Below are 6,482 nucleotides of genomic sequence, written 5' to 3' on the forward strand. Positions count from 1 at the left end.
CTGGCCCGGGAAGATCCCACATGCTGTGGAGCAACTAAGCCCATGTGCCACAACTACTGAGCCTGAGCTCTAGAGCCCGCAAGCCACAACTACTGAGCCCACGTGCCACAACTGCTGAAGCCTGCGCGCCTAGAGCCCGTGCTCCGCAACAAGAGAAGCCACGACAATGAGAAGCCCGCGCACCGCAGCGAAGAGTAGCCCCCGTTCACCGCAACTAGATAAAGCCCGCGCACAGCAATGAAGACCCAACACAGCCATACACAAATAAATTAATTAATTAAAAAAAATTACCATATATAGTCTAGAAATAAATCCTCAATTTACAGTTAATTGATTTTTGACAAGGGTGCCAAAATATCCAATGGGGAAAGAATAGTCTTTTCTACAAATGATGCAAGGCACCTGGATAGCCACAAGCAAAAGAATAAAGTTAGATCTTTCCTCATACCATATAAAAATTTAACTAAAAATGGATCATAGACCTAAATGTAAGGGCTAAAACTGTAAAACTCTTGGACGAAAATATAGGCATAAATCTTCATGACCTTGGGTTAGGCAAAGTCTTCTTAGGTATGACACCAAAAGCACAATCGACCAAAAGTAAAAAATAAAGAAGACAGGTTAGACTACATCAAAGCTAAAATCTTTTATGCTTCAATGGGCAGCAGTGAAAAGACAACCTACAGAATGGGAGAAAATATTTGCAAAGCATGTATTTGATAAGGATCTAGTATCCAGAATATATAAAGAATTCTTACAACTCAGCAATAAAAAGTTAAATTACTAAAAAAATGGACAAAATATCTGAGTAGACATTTCTCCAAACAAGATATACAGATGGCCAATAAGCACATAAAAAGATGCTCAACATCATTAGCTATCAGGGAAATGCAAATCAAAATCACAATCCACAATGAGATACCACTTCACATCCACTAGGATGGTTATAATCAGAAAGAAACAATAGCAAGTGTTGGTGAGGATGTGGAGAAATTGGAACCCTTGTATATACTCTACTGGTGGGAATGTAATATGATGCAGCCACTGTAGAAAACCATCTGGCACTTCCTCAGAAGGTTAAACATAGTTACTATATGACCCAGCAGTCCCACTCCTAGAGAAATTAAAATGTTCATCCATACAAAATCATACATGAATGTTCTTAGCAGCATTACTCACAGTAGCCCAAAAGTAGCAACAACCCAAACGTCCAACTGAGGAACTGATAAACAAAATGTGATATATCCATACAATGGAATATTACTCAACAATAAAAAGGAATAAAGTACTGATACATACTACAACATAGATGAACCTCAAAAATAATTAAGTGAAAGAAATCAGCCAGAAAAAAACACATATTGTATGATTTCATTTATACAGAATGCCCCAAACAGGCAAATCTATAGAGACAAAGTAGATTAGTGGTTGCCTAGGGATGGGGGGTTGGGGAGAAATGGGGACTGACTGCTAATGGGTATGGGGTTTCTTTTTCAGGTGATGAAAATGTTTTTAAGGTGATCATAGTGGTGGTTGCACAACTCTATAAATATACTAAAGACAATTGTACATTTTAAAGGAGTGAATTGAATGGTATATAAATTATACTACAATATAGCTTTTACAGTATATGAAAATAAAATTACCAGGCATGAAAAGAAGAAAGAAACTATAATCCATAGTGAGGAGAAAAATCTATCTAAATTTACCCAGAACTGACACAGATATTACAGTCATCAGAGAGGGACATTAAAAGTCATAATTGTGTTCCATGTATTGAAAGAGTTAAGCAGAGACATGGAGGATACAGAAAAAAACCCAAGTCCAGCTCCTAGGGATGAAAATAACATTGTATAAGATGAAAAACGCATTGTCGGCGTTAATGGCAGTTTAAAATTGCAGAAGAAAACATCAGTGAATTTGATGACATAAAAATAGAAACTATCCAAAACAAAATATACATAGGGATAAATAACTTCAAAAAGATGAGCAAAGCAGCTTCAAGCAGCCAATATGTGTGTAATTGGAAATCAAGAAGAAAAAGAGAAAAGGGGACAGAAAAAATATTTAAGGAAATAATGGTAAAAATTTTTGCAGATTTGATGAAAGGAGAGCCAAGAAGCCCAATGTGCCATAAGCACAAGAAACGTGAAGAAAACCACACCAAGCACCATATCATAATCAAATTGTTCAAAAGTAATGATAGGGCTTCCCTGGTGGCGCAGTGGTTGAGAGCCTGCCTGCCAGTGCGGGGGACACGGGTTCGAGCCCTGGTCTGGGAAGATCCCACATGCCGCGGAGCAACTAGGCCCGTGAGCCACAACTGCTGAGCCTGCGCGTCTGGAGCCTGTGCTCCGCAACAAGAGAGGCCGCGATAGTGAGGGGCCCGCGCACCGCGATGAAGAGTGGTCCCCACTTGCCACAACTAGAGAAAGCCCTCGCACAGAAACAAAGACCTAACACAGCCATAAATAAAATCAGTAAATAATTAAAAGTAAAGAAAGAAAATAAAGAAAAAATTGATATTAAAAAAAAAAAGTAATGATAAAATCTTGAAGCACTCAGAGGAAAAAAAGTGCCTCATATACAGAAGAACAAAAATAAAGATGACAGTAGGTTTCTCATGGGAAACAATGCAAACAGTGGAACGACCTTTTTAAAGTACTATAAGAATTTATCACCAGCAGACCTAAAGTACATGAAATGTTGAAGGAAGTCCTTCAAGCAGAAGGAAAATAATATGAGGTGGAAATATGAATCTACACACACACACAAATAAGGAGCACATGGAAATAACTACATGCTAAATACATAATGGCTCTTTCTTACTATTTAAATCTCTTTAAAGGCAATTGGCTATTTAAATGAGAATAACAGCAATGTATTATAAAATGTATGACAATAATTGCACACAGAGGGCTTCCCTGGTGGCGCAGTGGTTGAGAATCTGCCTGCCAATGCAGGAGACATGGGTTCGAGCCCTGGTCTGGGAAGATCCCACATGCTGCGGAGCAACTAGGCCCGTGAGCCACAACTACTGAGCCTGTGCGTCTGGAGCCCGTGCTCCACAAAAGAGAGGCCGCGACAGTGAGCGGCCCGCGCACCGCGATGAAGAGTGGCCCCCGCTTGCCGTAACTAGAGAAGGCCCTTGCACAGAAACGAAGACCCAACACAGCCAAAAATAAATAAATAAATAAATAAATAAATAAATAATAAATAAAATTAAAAAAAAAAAAGAATTGCACACAGAGTTCAGGTAGGGAGAATGGGATTATACTGTTGATACTATTAGGTTCTTAAAAGTGAATTGGTGTAAAATCACTTAAAGGTAGACTGTGCTAAATTAAAAATGTATACTACATACTCTAAAGGAACCACTAACATAACAAAACAGAGTTTTTGTTTATAAACCAACAAAGTAGATAAAATGGAATCATAAAAAGAATTTCATCCAAAAGAAATCAGAAAAAAAGGAAAAAGGGGGGAAAGAACCAAATGGGGCAAATAGAAAACAAATAGCAATATAATTTCAACCATATCAATAGTCACAATAAATGTAATGTAAATGGTCTAAATATCCCAATTAAAAGGCAGAGGAGACTGTGAGATTGAATAAAAAAGCAAGACTCAACTATATGCTGACTAAATGAAACACATTAATATTTAATTTAAATATATTTAAATTTAATTTAAATATATTTAAATTATATTTAAATATATTTAAATTATATTTAATTTAAATATAAATACACAAATAGGCTAAAAGTAAAAGAATGGGAAAATGTACCATACTGACATTAATTAAAAACAAAACTGGTGTGGCTAAATTAATATTAGACAAATAGATTTCAGAGCAAAGAATATACCAGAGATAAAGAAGATCAATTCATAGTGATAAATAGGTCAATTCATCAAGAGGATATAACAATCCTACATGTGTATGCACCTAATAACAGAACTTCAAAATGCATGAAGCAAAAGCTAATAAACCTGCAAGGAAAATAGACAAATCCACAATTCTGGTTGGCTATTTCATTACCCCTCTCTCAAAAAATGATAAAACAAGTAGATAGAAAATCATCGTTTATAGTAGACTTGAACAACGCTATCCACTGTCGACTGAAAAAAGAAGCACAACTTGAGAGTTGTGAGTTAAGTTTTATTGATATTTGGGGCAAAATGAGGACTGCAGCCTAGGAGACAGCGTTCCAGATAGCTCTGAGAAACTGCTTCAAAGAGGTAGGGGGTGAAGGTCAGTATATGTGTGATTTTGGAGAAGGGGATGCAATCAAGCACATATATATATATATATATTTTTAAAGAGCTATTCTTTTTTTTTTAAATTAATTAATTTATTTTTTGGTTGTGTTGGGTCTTCGTTTCTGTGCGACGGCCTTCTCCAGTTGTGGCAAGCGGGGGCCACTCTTCATCGCGGTGCGCAGGCCTCTCACTCTCATGGCCTCTCTTGCTGCGGAGCACAGGCTCCAGACGTGCAGGCTCAGCAGTTGTGGCCCACGGGCCCAGCTGCTCCGCGGCATGTGGGATCCTCCCAGACCAGGGCTCGAACCCGTGTCCCCTGCATTAGCAGGCAGATTCTCAACCACTGCACCACCAGGGAAGCCCAAGCACATATTATTTTGCAGAAGGTTTCTGCTAGTCTCGTACAGGTTACTGCTAGTCACAAGGAGCAGACGTCACCATGAAGGATTTTAGTGCTTTTCTAGATATGAGGAGATGCAAGAATTGGGCTCATAAAATCCTCTCCTAAAAATAACTATCTGAAGACCTGTTCTGCCGGTTTTTCCCAGAGCACAGAGTGCCTCATTCCTGATCTCCACCCTGAACTCCTTTCAGGGGGTGTTGAAGGTCAGCAGCTTCAGCGGCTCATAATTTGATCCTTGTAGAGGTAGATGGCAAGTGCCAATTTGTAGGTGATACCACCAACCTGATTTATAGAATCCCACAGCAGCAGAATACACATTCTTCTCAAGTGCACACAGAATGGTATATTTCTACCAAGACCAACAAAAAAAGAGAGAGAGAAGACATCAGTAAAAGTGATAAACCTCTAGCCAAACCAATCAGGAAAAAAAGGGTGGAGACACAAATTACAGTATCAAGAATGAGAGAGGCAGTATTACTACAGATTCTACAGCTATTAAAAGGATAATAAGGGAGTATTACAACCAACTTTATGCCAATAAATTCAACAACTTTGAAGAAATAGATAAATTCCTTGAAAGACATTACCAAAGTTCACTCAAAAAGAAATAGATAATCTGAATATTCCTGTATCTATTAAAGAAGTTGAATTTGTAGTTCAAAACCTCCCCTCAAAGAAATTTCCAAGCCCATATGGCTCCACTAATGAATTTTACCAAACATTTAAGAAAGAAATAATACCAATGCTACACAAAATATTCCAGAACACTGGAGAGGAGGGAACACTCCCTATCTATTCTATGAGGCTAGTGTTACTCTGACAAAGACATTACAAGAAAAGAAAAATGCAGGCCAATATCCCTCATGAACACAGATGCAAAAATTCTTTTTTTTTAAATTTATTTTTTATTGAAGTATAGTTGATTTACAGTGTTGTGTTTGTTTCAGGTATATAGCACAGTGATTCAGTTATATATATATATATATATACACATACACATACACACACACATATATATAGTTATATATGTATATAACTGAATCTTTTTCAGATTCTTTTCCCTTAGAGGTTATTATAAAATATTGAGTATAGTTCCCTCTGCTGTACAGTAGATCCTTGTTGATTATCTACTTTATGTATAAGTAGTATGTATATGTTAATCTCAAACTTCTAATTTATCCCTTCCCACCCTGCAAAAATTCTTAATAAAATTTTAGCAAATTGAATCCAACAATATATATAAAAAGCTTAATACATTGCAACCAAGTGGGGTTTATCCCACAAAAGCAGGATTAATTTAACATTTAAAAATCAATTTATGTAATTCACCACATTAACAAACAAATAAAACATAGATCATCTCAGCTGACACAGAAAGAGCATTTGACAAAATCTGACATCAATCCTGATAGAAACTTTCAGCAAAGTAGGAAAAGAAGGAAAATTTCTCAACTTGATAAAGGCCATCTATGAAAACCTACAGCTAACTTATCCTTAATGGTGAAAGACTGAATGCAAGGCATCCAGATTGGAAAGAAGAAAGAAAACTGTCTTCGCTCACAGATGATATGGTTATATATATAGAAAATCTGATGAAATCTACAAAAAAGAAAATCTACTAGAATGTACAAAATTTAGCTGTATTTTTATATACTAGCAATGAAAAATGGGAAGTTAAAATTTAAAAATATGACTTGCTGTCAAAAAATATGAAATAGGAATAAATCAGACAAAGGATGTACAAACCTGTACACTGGAAACTATAAAACGTTGCTGAGAAAAATTAAAGGTGAACTAATAAAGGGAGAGATGTAATCAC

The sequence above is a fragment of the Balaenoptera acutorostrata genome, chromosome 1 (genome assembly GCF_949987535.1).
Source record: "Balaenoptera acutorostrata chromosome 1, mBalAcu1.1, whole genome shotgun sequence".
Lineage (NCBI taxonomy): Eukaryota > Metazoa > Chordata > Mammalia > Artiodactyla > Balaenopteridae > Balaenoptera > Balaenoptera acutorostrata.